A 14952-nucleotide genomic window follows, 5' to 3' on the forward strand; every position below is an offset into this window, starting at 1 on the left:
TATTATGGAGCCCCTAATGTACAGGCACGTTTTCGTCGGATTTTAAGAAGACCGTAGTTATACCGATTTACAAAAATGTAAACAAAAATAACTTGGAAAATTACAGACCGATCTCCATTTTACCAGTCTTTTCGAAAATATTGGAAAAATTGGTAAAAATTAGACTCATGAAATTTTCGGACAAAAACAACTTATTTTCAAAGAATCAATTTGGGTTCAGGCAAAAGTTTAGCACAGAACAGGCATTGCTGAACTTTACAAACACAGCCTCCCTAGAAGAACATAAATTAACATTAGCAGCAATTTTAGATCTACACAAAAATTTTGACACTGTATCACATAAAATTTTAATAAAATAAATTAGAAGTAATAGGAATACGAGGAACACTGCCCTAAATTAGTTCAAAAATTACTTAAATGCTAGATCACAAATTGTAAAAATAAACAACAGGTATTGCAACTTTAAAATAGGTAGGCTGTGGTGTACCACAAGGATCTATCTTACCACCAATCTTATTTAGTATTTATATCAATGACTTCTGCAATCTTAAACTAAACAGTAAAAAACGCTTTTGCAGAATACAGTCCTAATTTTCTCTACGGACATAGCCGAATAAATGCAAATCATAGTGAATATTGATCTGTTAAAAGTTACAAATTGGTTCCAGTCAAATAAACTCAGTCTGAATGTCTCAAAAACTAAATATGTAAATTTTAGTTTGCGAAATACAACAAGTAAAATGAACTGCATTGAACAATTATTTTTGCATGACTGGAATTACAGAAAAAATTCAAATGACAAGTGTTAGGAAATAGAAAAAGTCAATGTAATAACTTACTTGGGATTAAAAATTGATAGCAATTTAAGTGGGAAACCGCATATCACCAATGTTGTAAATAACGTAAAGATTATGTTACACAGAGTTTACTCTACTTAAATGGATTCTTAAATTATGTTATAATGTATTATATTCTGTATGGATAGAGAGAGAGAGAGAGAGAGAGAGAGAGAGAGAGAGAGAGAGAGAATCATTAACCAGTGCCTAGTATCCCTCTTCTGCACCGATTCAAGTAAACGTTTTATTATCTTCAGGGTACCACCTCCAAAGGTGAGAACAATATTCAAAGTTCGATTGGATCTGTTACCTGTGTACAAAAAGCAATTGTTCAAAGATAAAGCACTGCATTGAGAAAAAGAGTAAATCTAATTTTATGGACGATAACGGTATAGTGCAATAATTTAATTAATATAGTTAATATATTTATAATGCAATTCAGTGAAAAGGGAATCCAGGTTAGAGTAATTCCAAGTAGAGAAATATAATCGTGTCTAGTAGGGTGTGCTTGGTCTCGCATGTTTTTCTGTTGCTGGGAACTCGAAACATTGGTTTTTCATGTTCCGGAAGTTCCAGGGACAATACGAATCGTGGAAGTTATCTTTTACATACAGTATTTATTATTTATTATATCTTTTATAAAATACACCAACACTGCTCATTGACTGCCATGATTAAAGCAGAGATTTTTTAAAACTGTTCTCACGTCCAAATTTTTGCATTCTCTCTTCATCTATCGATAGAACAAGAATTTTATTATTTTTTTATTTTTTTTTTTAATAATTCCAAATTCTTGCATTATGTGAATCCACAATCCACAGCATCCTGAATATCAACAGAAGTACATTTTTACGGTAATACGAACTAATCCTACATGAAACATTTTTTGCGTTATCTAAATTTGAATGAACTGGTAGTAAGACTAAAACGATATTTGGTATTTTTTTTCTTTTTTTTTTCAAGTCACCATTAACTTTATATATCTTCCAGATATATGAAGTGTATATATAAAATATACAATTCTAATATATAATCGTAATATAAAATTCTGCGCTTATATGCACCACAACGGAATATTTGATGGCAACTCGTGAGAAGGTGATGTAAGCTACAATAATCGAATTCATAACGTATGTGTGAGAAATTTAGATAATAAAATGCTCAAAATTATAATAAACTCTGTACTGTACATTTTCTATAATACATGTCAGGAATATTATCACATACACAAATATTCATAATAGTTTGTTCTGATACCATTTTTTACTTTTAATATGGAAATCTCAGTTTAAAATTTTTTTAAAAAATTCTGACTACGGGCACCTGGTCAGAATGCCGCATGAGAGGCTCCCTCAGCAGGCCCTCTTTGCCAAGCCAAAGGGTGGGAGGCCACGTGCAAGGCCAAGGACTCGCTGGATAGGTTATATCCCAAAACTTGGGTGACACGTTTGGGAATCCCACCAGAACACCTGAGCTTGGTGGAGGAGGATCGTGACCACTGGAAGTTCCTCTTGCAGCTGCTTTCCCCACAACCCAATTAGGAAACGTGGGCCTTGAAGATGTATGGAAATCTCTTTTCCTTAATGAGAGAATTCAAAATGCCGATGACCAGCAGAGAGTGTAGATCTCTCTCTCTCTCTCTGCTGATCACAACATTTCAATGACATCCTTTCAAATAATTAATAAATTTAAACGTTTTAATGCTATTTAACTGAACTGGTCTTGTTCTTTGCTTGCATTAATCCCACTCGGGGGTTTTGTATTTCAGTTCATAATATCAATGACCTTTGGCTCGGAAGTCATTATTTATATACTTCCGACACGCTGAATGGTAATCAGAGATTTTAAACTGAAAGTTACTTAGTCGCTCACGTGATGAGGCAGTTTGGTTTTCCTTATAGGACACTGGTTTTTCATCGCTGCAAATTAGGTTCTTAGACCAGCATCCCTTAAAAATTGAATGCAGAAATTACCCTATTTCAGACAGTAGTTCCAGCCTCAAGTTGAGAACGATAATATGGCTGTAGCTTTTTGTCCTCTTCCGCGATGCCTTGAAATATCATCCATTTGCATAAGATAAGCTATTTCTAACGGTTAAGGTGGAGACTTCCTACCGATTTCCAAATTAAAGGCTAAAAAATCTGAACATACTATTTTTGTATAATCAAAGAGTGATAGTGCTTTATATATTAATATTTATTTCATTCTTAATAATATGCATCTTAATACAAGATAAGCTGTGGCTATTTTGACAGAAACGCGGATATTTCATTTTGCATATAGGTAGATCGAAAAATGAACATAATTAACACATCATCTAATTGTGGACAGACGGAGTATTGTGGGAAGTGGAGATTTAAGTAGAGCAGAAACTTGGTTGTGTGGAACATATTGTCCTCCCGCAATGAGTCCTTGGACTCCATGGAAGAGTCAGTTTATGAAACAGCCCATAGGCGTACATAATTTTTCATTTCTAATATATCTATCTATGTAATATATATATATATATATATATATATATATATATATATATATATATATATATATATATATATATATATATATATATATAATAAATAAATAAATATATATATACCTCAAGGGCTCACTCTAGTGAGAACGGGCATGGCGAACCCGAGGCACCTGAAGCTGGACCACGACTTACTTCATGTAATATATACCTGTTATGTTATCTGTAGACTGGTCCCTACTCTTCTTTCCCTCTGTATTTCTTTTCACCTTGCTCCTTCCCCCCAATACTATTAGAGTATTCGAGGGCTAGGGGTGATTCTGTCCTATTTACCTATTTTTTTATCTCATACACCTGCCCACCCCCAGTTAAAAATGGTGAAGACAAATCAGAACTCTATACCGCATCGGTCGTCGCGCGGGTTACCAAGGACCGCACTGGATGTTAGGCTTCCTGGACAGCCAGTGACAAATGAGTTACAGGAGCAAGATCCACAGAACTCGAAAGTATTTACTAGGAAAAAGTGGAGCATGGCTGAAAATAGACAAGTCATGCAGTGCTTCTACAGTTCAAACCCATCAGTTAGGGGATTTCAGAAACGAATGTTCCAACTTTGGCTTGAACGGCACCAAAATTCTGAGATTACATTCGAAAGGTTGATGCAGCAACGCAGCTTTATTATCAAACGCAAGGTATTTAGTGAACTTGAGCTGGAAACACTGAAACCTCAAGCTGTAAAAGGAGACCGCACTGACCCTGAAGTGACCAAGAATAAGAATGAAGCAGAACCAGATTCCAACGTGCAGAATGCTGAAAATTTTGAAAATATACAAATAGTTGAAAGGAAGCTATCAGATAAGGAACATGAACTCACACGAAAAATTATCGAGCAAATGAACAGCAACCAGGAACGATTTAGGCTTCCAGTATTGAGACAAGTACCTCAACAAAAACTCAAGGAACTCCTACAAGAGGCCAATAAAGCTGCAAGGGATATTCCTACTGGAACTATTGGGCAAACGAATCAACTTTGTACTCAATAGCCTACGTCGTAACATCTGAATTAGGATATAAGATTAGTGAACCCAAAAGCAGTAAGGCTCAGTAACCAAAATGGAAGCATCGACTGGAGAATAAAATTCTTAAACTCAGAGTAGACGTGAGCAATTTGAAAACAACCTTAAGGAAAAGAAGCTGAAAAACACAAAAATCCGAAATAACCTCATAAAGAGATATAATACTGGAACACGACCTATTGATGAAGTATTAGAGGAAGTGAAGCAAAAAATAGTTGCGGTCGCAGCTAAAGTAAGAAGATACGGTGCACACATTGAACAGTACAAGCAAAATTCGATGTTTCGCGCAAATCAGCACCCATTTTACAAGAAAATTGATTGCTGCAGGAATGATAACTTTAAAGAAAATATAAATATAAATACCAGAGACAAAGAAAATACACTAAAGTTTTGGAAAAACCTATGGGACGACCCTAAGAGGCACAATAACAAGGGAAAATGGATTGAACAAATTACGAACAAATCTCAAGAACGAAAAATGGATCAACTGAAAATAACAACTGAAATGGTTCAAAAGCAAGCAAAAAAAAAAAAATTGATCAACACCCGGGAAGGATGAATTACATGGCTACTGGTTGAAATATCTGACAGGCTTACATAAAAGACTTGCTAACCAATTTTATGATGTTTTAGAAGGAAAATGCAAAGAAGAGTGGCTCACAGCAGGGAAAACGTTTTTGATTATAAAGGATAAAGAAAAAGGTCCAATACCAGAAAACATCCGACCAATAACCTGCCTGCCAACAACTTTTAAGCTACTCACAGGCATACTAGCTGATAAAATATACAGCTATCTTAAAGCAAATTTTCTTATCCCAATTGAACAAAAAGGTAACAGTAAAAATTCAAGAGGCACAAAAGACCAATTGCTGATTGATAAAATGATTCTTAAAAATTGCAAACGTTAAAAAACCAACCTCCATATGGCTTGGATAGATTATAAAAAAGCGTTTGATTCGGCGCCTCATAGTTGGATTTTAAAATGCACAGAACTATTTGGTATTAGCGAAAACGTGCAAAAAGTTTTGCAATCCAGCATGAAAAACTGGAAAACAACGTTGGTTATAAATAGAGAAGAAATTGGAAATGTAAACATAAAAAGGGGCATCTTTCAAGGAGACTCATTATCTCCTCTATTGTTTATATTGTCACTGATCTCCTTAACTAGAATTTTAAATAAAACTGCTCATGGTTATCAAACTGCGCAAAAGAGTGCAAAGATATCTCACCTTTTATACATGGACGATCTGAAGTTGTATTCAAAATCAGAGAATGAACTCGGATCGTTGCTAAACACTGTGCACATATTCAGTCAAGATATATCAATGGATTTTGGCTTAGACAAATGTGCAATTGCTGGAATAAAAAGAGGAAAGTTTGAAGGTATGAACGAAATCGAGCTGCTCAATGGTGAAATAATCAAAGCAATAAAATTCGAAGACAACTACAAATATTTGGGAATTTTAGAATCATCACAAATTCTGCACAATAAGATCAAAGAAAGAACTAGAGCAGAATAAATAAGACGATTAAGAAAACTCCTTAAATCAATGCTTAATGCTGGAAATTTGATAAAAGCAATTAATACCTGGGCCATACCTGTTCTGAGATATTCAGCAGGCATTGTTGAATGGACCCAGCTAGAGATGGAAGATTTAGATCGAAAAACTCGAAAATTAATGACAATGCACCATGCCCTCAATTCTCGCAGTGACATTGATAGGCTCTATCTAACACGCAAAAAAGGAGGTAGAGGATTATTACAAGTGAAGCAAGTTATTGAAGAAGAAAAACGAAATTTAAATTATCTGAAGCAAACAACGGAAAAATTTCTAATTGAGGTAAGGAAAGAGGGTTTATTTAAACCCATGGAGACAAAATTGGAAAACAAAACCAACCAAGTAAAAGTGAGAACCGAAAGATGGAAAAATAAGGCATTGCATGGAAAATACCTTCACAGCATAGAGGACAGCGCTGACAGCAACTTGACCTGGCAATGGTTGAGAAATGGAGCACTAAAGAAAGAAACAGAATCGGTAATTTTTTCAGCACAACAACAGGCCATTAAAACCAACGTTATGAAGGCAAAAATACAAAAAATTCAAGAAGACAGTAAATGTAGATTGTGCAAAGAAAAGGAAGAAACGTTAGACCACATTATAAGTGGATGCAGCAAAATCGCACAAATTGAGTACCGTAAAAGGCATGATAACATAGCTAAGATAATCCACTGGCATTTATGTAAAAAGTCTGGGTTTGAAGTATCTAAAGACTATTGGAAGCATAAAGTTCACCAGAAAGTGGTTGAGAATGAAAAAGCTAAAATACTCTGGGATTTCAAAATCCAGACTGACAAAAGATTGGAATGTAACACACCCAATATCACAGTGGTTGAAAAAAGTGAAAACAAGGGTGCTAAGTTTATCGAAATATCAGTACCAGGAGATAGTCGGATTGACAACAAAGAAAATGAAAAAATTACAAAATATCGCGATTTGCAAACCGAAGTTGAACGAATCTGACAAAAGAAAACGAAAGTTGTTCCCATAATAATAGGTGCTTTAGACGCCATCCCTAAAACATTGAAAAAACACCTAGAAGCACTCGAGTTAGATGGATTAATAATTAGACAGCTGCAAAAGGCCGCTTTGTTCGGCACAGCTTTCATTTTCAGAAAGTATTTCCACAACTCATAGGCCCTTGGGTAGGGCCCGAATTGGTGGAATATAACCAGCCTTTTCTTAACACTGAGGAAGCAAATCAAGCTTTGATGAATATTATATATATATATATATATAGTTAACTTCCTGCCATGATCGGAGCTTATATAGTCTTTATTACCCTATCCATAATTTTTCTTTACAGATAACGGGGAATATGAAAAGCATATTTGCTTTTAAGGCCACCCCTTAATGGGCCAAGCTGGAGAAGATCCTCCCCAGAGACTCAAAATGCTCTCTCAGTGCAAACCCCCCCGCCGACGTCTAAGCCAGCCCCCCTCACCGGGAGTAAAATTTCGGAAGAAACCTAAGAGAGCGAAACCCTGCGTCCATTTTAGTCGCCTCTTACGACATGCATGGGTTGCAGTAGCGCTATTCTTATTCCGGCCACCACACAGGGTTCATTTGTAACAGATCTTTTTTTTTCAATAAATACTATTTACATTCTTATTCTGAAAGGGTGTAGTAAGTATTTATTTGCAAATACATTAAAACTTGAATTTGAATTGGCATATATAATACATTTTAATTAAAGTTATTTTTGTTAAAATATTTATTTATTCAATAAATATGTTTTTTATTTATTTGAATGTTTGAGTAGGCCTCTGAATTGTCTGCAATAGATGCAGTAGATAGATCTTTCTGTAACGAGCTATTCTTATAATTCATTTTTTTAGTTAGAATTTAATTTCCAACAAAGTAAACGGCATTACAATTATCAATGTAAGATTTTTTACAAGTGCTCATTTATTTTTAACATCCACTAGAGAATGCTCTGTACTTAATTTGTTTACACTCATAAAGATACCATATAATGATTATAAGGCATTTTTTATTTTATATCTCTAATTTTAATTCTTAACTGTAAGAACATAAATATACGACATAAACTCTCTCCTCACACATACATACGAGTCAAAACTTTATGACCACCGAGCCTGTTTCTGACCAACGAACTACACTGTTTACCTGAAAGATGCCGAAATAATCTACCATACATTCTGGTATGGGGATTATTCTCTTGGCACTGCTGGGTCTTGTAATACAGCTTGACCGCTCATTTTTACTTGAGGATTGTTTCGGAGTAGGTATTGATTGCACTTAATGGCGACAATGTGGGTCAATGGTTCGAAGAGCATATCCATGCATTCCCTAACCCCCAAATTCTCCTGCTTTGAATCCTATGGAACATTTGTAGGATCATGTGGAACGCACCATCTGCCGCCAAACTCCTGTGCTTCGCACAAAACGTTGTTCTGTCTAGATAGCCCAGGACAGTTTAAGTTGTCTACTGCAGTGCTTCCCAAACTTATAGATGCAAAGATACCCTTAGAAAAATTAAAATATTTCAATATTTTACGGGGAAAAAATCGTAATACAGACATATATTATTAGAATATTTATTGTATTTATATTCAATACAAAACATACGCAGCGATTATTATAAAAATCAAATGTAAATATTACACTTTTAGCATCTTACATACACATTTGACATTGCACACTTAGTCTTAAAACATTTTAAATTTGTTTTCGTTATTTCACGGCCCCCACCTCAACAAAACTAACGGTCCCCAAGGGGATGCGGCCCACAGTTTGGGAAACGCTATTCTAGTGGAACGAATACCAATATGAATGCAAGCGATTATCTCATTCAAAGGAAACCATAACGCTACCAGGCAGGTGGCCAGAATGTGTGTGTGTGTGTGTGTGTGTGTGTGTGTGTGTGTGTGTGTGTGTGTGTGTGTGTGTGTGTGTGTGTGTGTGTGTGTGTGTGTGTGTGTGTGTGTGTGTGTGTGTGTGTGTGCGTGTGTGTGTGTGTGTGTGTGTGTGTGTGTGCATATTAAAATAAAATTAAACAGCTTTATATTCTCTTAGAGAAATAATATTAGTATTTCCTAAAAAACATTTAAAAAAGTTTATATAATAAAAATTATTTTGTACTTTCTAACTGCTATTCTTAAAAGATGACAAAGCCCTGTTTAACAATCACTTAATCCACAGTACAATGAAGCCCAGGGATTGTTATTAGAGGTTGAACAATAATATCAGCTTTCATTGTTCCATTGCTGTCAATACGCAGACCTTCAAGAGACACTCAAAGACTTATTACGTTACGTGCAGGACGCATATCTATCTGAACCAAAGAAAGGAAATACCCACAATAACAAATCTTTCCCACTAACTTATCTGGTGCGTTCAACGTTAATATTTTATTTCTAAAGTCTTTCTTTATCTTTGTTAACGAACTAATTTGAATTAGTAATTTGAAACTAGAGAAGCTGAAGGTATTATTGCATCAGTGCTGTGGATATTATGGAAAATCAGCAATAAAGTTTACAATAATGCCTGTAATCACTTAATTGTGACAGTTGAATAATGTTAAATCTACAAAAATAAATGATAATCTTAAATCTATTATAAAGTAATGTCGACATTATAATAGATTTAAGAAATTAATTATATATAATAGGATTTACAATTATTATACTGTAATAATTATGCTTATTTTTTCTAAATTTCTTTTAATTACAAATTACTAGATTTTATTTATTTTATGAAATAGACTTTTTTATTTTTATAATTAAATCACTTCCCACACTATTTCAGACAACATATCCTGTTAGGATTAGGTACCAAGACATGACTGCAATTCTTTTCCAGTCTCTTCATCAGTTGCCGCTAAACTTAGTGCTAGTACTGAACCATGTTCTTTCCGAATGCATAAAGGCAATTATATTATATTTTATATTTTTATATTTATGTATAATGTAATTATATTTTATTTCATATTTATATATAGTGCAATTATGTTATATTATATATATCCTATCCTATCCTATCCTAATTTACGCTCACGCGTTGACTTACACTTTTTACCGTGTAGGCATTCGGAGCGGAAATCCTACAGAATAGGTTGGTTACTGCTAATTCCTGGAAGTATCCTATGTCTGTAGAAGCATGTGTTCACGGGTGTGGTTTGTCTGCTCTGGGGACAACAGAAAAACAGAAAAACCCAAGTTTCCTGGTGGAAAAAAAACCCTACCTCCGTACAAGACCGACTAACTCACCTTTCGACGAAAGAGACCAGATAAATACTGACCAAATAAATTCCTCATGTCACTGACGGGAATCGAACCCAATGAGAAAGAGAACCCTAATGAGAAAGATGATTGGGGACATCTTTTCTTTAACACTAGTTAAAGGGAGGACAGTTCTGTATTAGGGGTGTCATCATCCATTTTATCATCTATGCTTCGCTCTTCAGTTCTGCGTTTTTTACGGTCATGTACTTCTTGAAATTCAGTAGGTGAGGAAATCAACAAATCTATCTTTTCCTCCTCTGCTTCTAGGCTACTATTTGTCACTGAATATAGATTTAAGTAACCTGGCCACTCGACTTCAAATTTCTTTAATAGTTTTTTAAGGAGATCAAGTGCTAGGTTTTAGTCCAAGGTTTGGATTAAGTCATCAGTATCAAAATTTTCCATACTTTAAGTAAACTACTTACCTGCTCAACTTACCTACTACTTTCCACAAACACTAGAGTAAATATCACCCAGACAATTCCAGACCAATGATGCAATTCGATAAGTTCACAATTCATCGCCTACAAGTATCACTAAAATATATTCTTCATTCTTCAATCCTTTCGCGACTTTTTTTTTTGGGGGGGGAGGGGGAAGATGGACTGCTTGACTCTTTATCCCGTCATCTGAATAAAGAAAATCTGTGTAGATGGGGTGTTATTGAGCTAAAAGCTCTAGTCATGACTGGGTAACAGCAATAGCCGAGCCTCAGTTAAAACTTCATTGACTACAGCATTGCCATCCGTTACTCTTACTCTCCTTTCGCGATTTACCATTAACGTTGCTGTCATGATGGTTGAAGCACATGTGCTTTTCATATTCCCCTTTGTCTGTAATGAGAGTTAGAACAGCCTTCGGTCATTTGTATTTGCAGTAATCTGTTTCATTATGTACAACTTGTACGATCAGCGGGTTTGAATGCGAACTTGATTCGACGAAGAATTTTTCTGCGAGATCATGAAGAAGGGATGAGATGTATGGAATGCCAGTTTCTCGATGAATCTATGAATTTCTAATAAACCATGGGACATCTGAGATGATACTTAGGCACTTAGTTTGGATTCTTTGTCGTTTTGAAATGTTTGATCCTGAAGTGTGACCCCATGCTGGTGAGGCGTACGTAATAACTGGATGTATGACCATCCGGTAAAGTAGTAATTTATTTTGGAAGTTCAATTTGCTCTTGCAGTTGATCATTGGGTAGAGCTGAGCTATTACCTTTGAAGTCTTGGAGCCAATTAGATTGATGTGTTTGTTAAAAAGGAGTATTTTATCCAGTAATACCCCAAGGTATTTGGTCTCCGATTGCCATGAGATCTTTTGACCAGAGAGCAGGATGTCTTCTTTGATGCAGACCTTTTTTTCTAGAGAACAGCACGGCTGAGCTTTTGAAGGGGGGGGGTTACTTGAATCCTCCAGTTGATGAACCAGTTTTCTAGCGCGTTAATACTTCCTAGTGATTGCTAGGCGAGGGCTGAGAGACTTTGCTAGAATAGCGGTGTCGTCGGCATAATGTGCCATAATGGTTGTTCTTGAATTAAGACGGATGTCTGATACGTAAGTTGTGAAAAGTATTGGGGCCAGAAGAGAACCTTAAGGTACTCGAGTTTGAATTTTGAGCTTTGATGAAACAATTTCGTTAAGCTTTACTTGCATGTATCTTTCTCTAAGGTATGAGTATATAAGTTTCACTAGCGCTTAATTGGAATGTTGTTTTCAATAAGTTTGAAGATAAGGCCTTGATGTTAGACCTTATCAAAGGCCTCGGTAACATCCAAGAACACAGCAGCAGTGAGAAGGTGCCAGTTAAAACCATGGGTGATGTGTTCTGTTAATGGGTTGAATTCGTTGCACTGTGTTGTGAGCTTTGCGGAAACCAAATTGCTCATTTGGAATTATTTTATGTTTGTCCACTGCTAATTGTAGTCTTGTTAGGATGACCTTTTCTGATACTTTGCCGAGGCACGAAAGAAGACTAATGGGCCTGTAGCTTTGGGGGAGTTGTGGGTTATTACCAGGCTTTTTCAGAGGGATGATGTCAGCAGTTTTCCAATCTGTAGGAAAGCACTGGAATCTTAACATGGAATTGGTTATATTAACTAGACGAATTATGGCCTTCCTTGGGAGTAATTTTATTATTCTATGGATGATGCCGTCGGGGACAGGAGCCTTTTTATTTTATTCTTCAATTGGGATATAATATTGATTATTTCTGTTGGAGTAGTGCAGAGGTGATGATTTCTGAAGAATTCTTAGGCTGTCTTAAGGCTCTTCTGACTTGACGATGAACTTTGTAAATGAGATTAATATTTACGTTTTCGTAAGATGGACTGCATTGATTTTCCAGATTGTCAATTACGGCTTCTACTTTTTCTTCGTCTGAGTGTGCAAATCCAAGTTTGGTCTTCATGGGGGGGACTTTTCGCGACTCTTATAAGGACTGGCTTAAAGTTGCGAAGCAAGAATGCTTTTCATCTTCCTCGTTATCTGTAGAGGACAGTGTAGGGATAAGGTGTTATTGAGCTATTAAAGCTCTGATCGTGGTAGGAGGGTAACAGCAATAGGCGAGTCTCAGTTAGAACTTCATTGGCTACAACATTGCCATCCATTACCCTCCAAGGGTATTAATCACCGCATCTCAAGGTCGATTCCGAACTCATACCTCAATTTTCACTTTTCACGACTTATAGTCCTTATATAAGGACTGGCTTAAAGGGGCGAAGCAAGAATGCTTTTCATCTTCCCCGTTATCTGTAGAGGACAGTGTAGGGATAAGGTTTTATTGAGCTATTAAAGCTCTGATCATGGCAGGAGGGTAACAGCAATGGCCAAGCCTCAGTTAGAACTTCATTGGCTACAGCATTCCCATCCTCCAAGGATATTAATCACCGCATCTGACGGTCGATTTCCATCACTTTTTTCACGACTCTTAAAGTTCTTAAATATATTTGTGTTTTTAATATATTTCAACAAAGTTTAATCTAAATCCTAAATAAATTTAAAATAAAGGATTTTTAAATAATTTTAATAATTAAAAGTTTTATTAAAATATTCTCATAGATATAATACACCTATTCAGAAATTGAATAAATGTTTTATAACTAGCGTACAAAGAACTCAGTCTGAGTCCTTTTTAGGACTTCCAGGGTAACAAATGGCAATGCTGTAGCCAATGAAGTTTTAACTGAGGCTCGGCTATTGCGGTTACCCAGCCATGATTAGAGCTTTTAGCTCAATAACACCCCATCCACACAGATTTTCTTCATTCAGATGACGTAAAATATGGACTGTTCCAAGTAATGCTGTTTTTTGTAGGTCATATGGGATCAATTCATTGATGTTTATTTGCTGTAAATAGTTGGATAGCTTCTTTGAAGTTGCACCAAGTGCACCGATAAATATTGGGATGACTTTGGTGTGTTTAAGCCACAATCGGCCAACTTCGATTGCCAGATCTCGATATTCTGTAAATTTTTCCAGTTCTGTTGTTAATGTTGTTATCACTGACTACTGCAATATCGATAATCCAAACCTGTCGATGTTTGATAATTGTGATGTCAGGTCTATTGTGTTCCAAATGCCGATCAGTTTGTATTCTAAAGTCCCAGAGAATTTTTGCTGTTTCGTTTTCCAATACAGTCTCTATTTTATGCTGCCACCAGTTATCAGAAGTAGGAAAGCCATATATTTTGCATACATGCCAACGAACTATTTTGGCCACTTGATCTTGGCGGTAAATAGTCAGTTTGAGCTATTTTGCTGCAGGCACTGATTAGATGTTCAACAGTCTCATATTCCTGCCGACAAATGTTGTCGATTGGTAGAGCCTCTGCTACTAATGGCTCAGTTAAGTAAGTTTGAGCCCGGTTAGTAGTTGGAAGAGTACCAATCGTTCGATGCTTCTGGCACACTCTCACTCGATGAGTCTTTGGACTCCCTGGAGGTGTCAAATAATACTAATAATAATCAGCATTTGCTGTTATTATTGATGTTGAAAATTTTTGCTTTGATTGCATTAGTTTGTAATGCCTGTTCTTCAGCTGATAGAATAAATCCTTCTGGTTCCTTTTTAATGTATCCGTGTTGTAGCCATTGACATGTCTTGTTCACGTCAATTTTGTCCTCAGTATCTCGAAGAAATTGGCCATGCAAGGGTTTATTTTTTGAGCTCGCATATCGGATATTTTGTTGTTCCTTTTTGTAATCGGATTTGTTTCCTGTTGCTTTTAGAAGGCCTTCTTGTATAATTGCTTGACGCATTGGCTCAGAACTATTGTCAATGTAATTTCTTAAACCAATTTCTTCTTCTTCCACAGTCTGTCTCACTTGCCGTAGACCCCGTCCACCTATTCTCCTCGGTAGGTACAACGGGTCAACATCGCTTCGTGGGTGTAAGGTATGATGCTTAGTAATTAGTTGTTTAGTTTGTCCAGGTTGTCTTTTGTCAAATTTATTATGCCAGCTGTGTATCGGATCACTGGTAGAGCCCAAGAATTCATTGTTCTAATTGCTTAATCCATTTAGTTTTGTTTTCAGAATATTTCTAACTCTTTTGATGTATTCTGATGCTGCCTGTTGTTTAACTTTCGAGTGGAGAATATCATTGGCTTCTAATATTCTTAGGTATTTATAGTGTTCGTCAGCTGAAATTGCTTTTATATATTTCTCTTCATCAAAATTAAAATTGCTTGTCATTAAATTTTCCTCGTTTAATAGATACAACTGCACATTTATCTAAACTATATTCCATTTTGATGTCCT

The sequence above is a fragment of the Typopeltis vanoorti genome, chromosome 1, assembly GCF_054136105.1.
Source record: "Typopeltis vanoorti isolate ZY-2024b chromosome 1, IOZ_Tvanoo_1.0, whole genome shotgun sequence".
NCBI classification, from domain to species: Eukaryota; Metazoa; Arthropoda; class Arachnida; order Uropygi; family Thelyphonidae; genus Typopeltis; species Typopeltis vanoorti.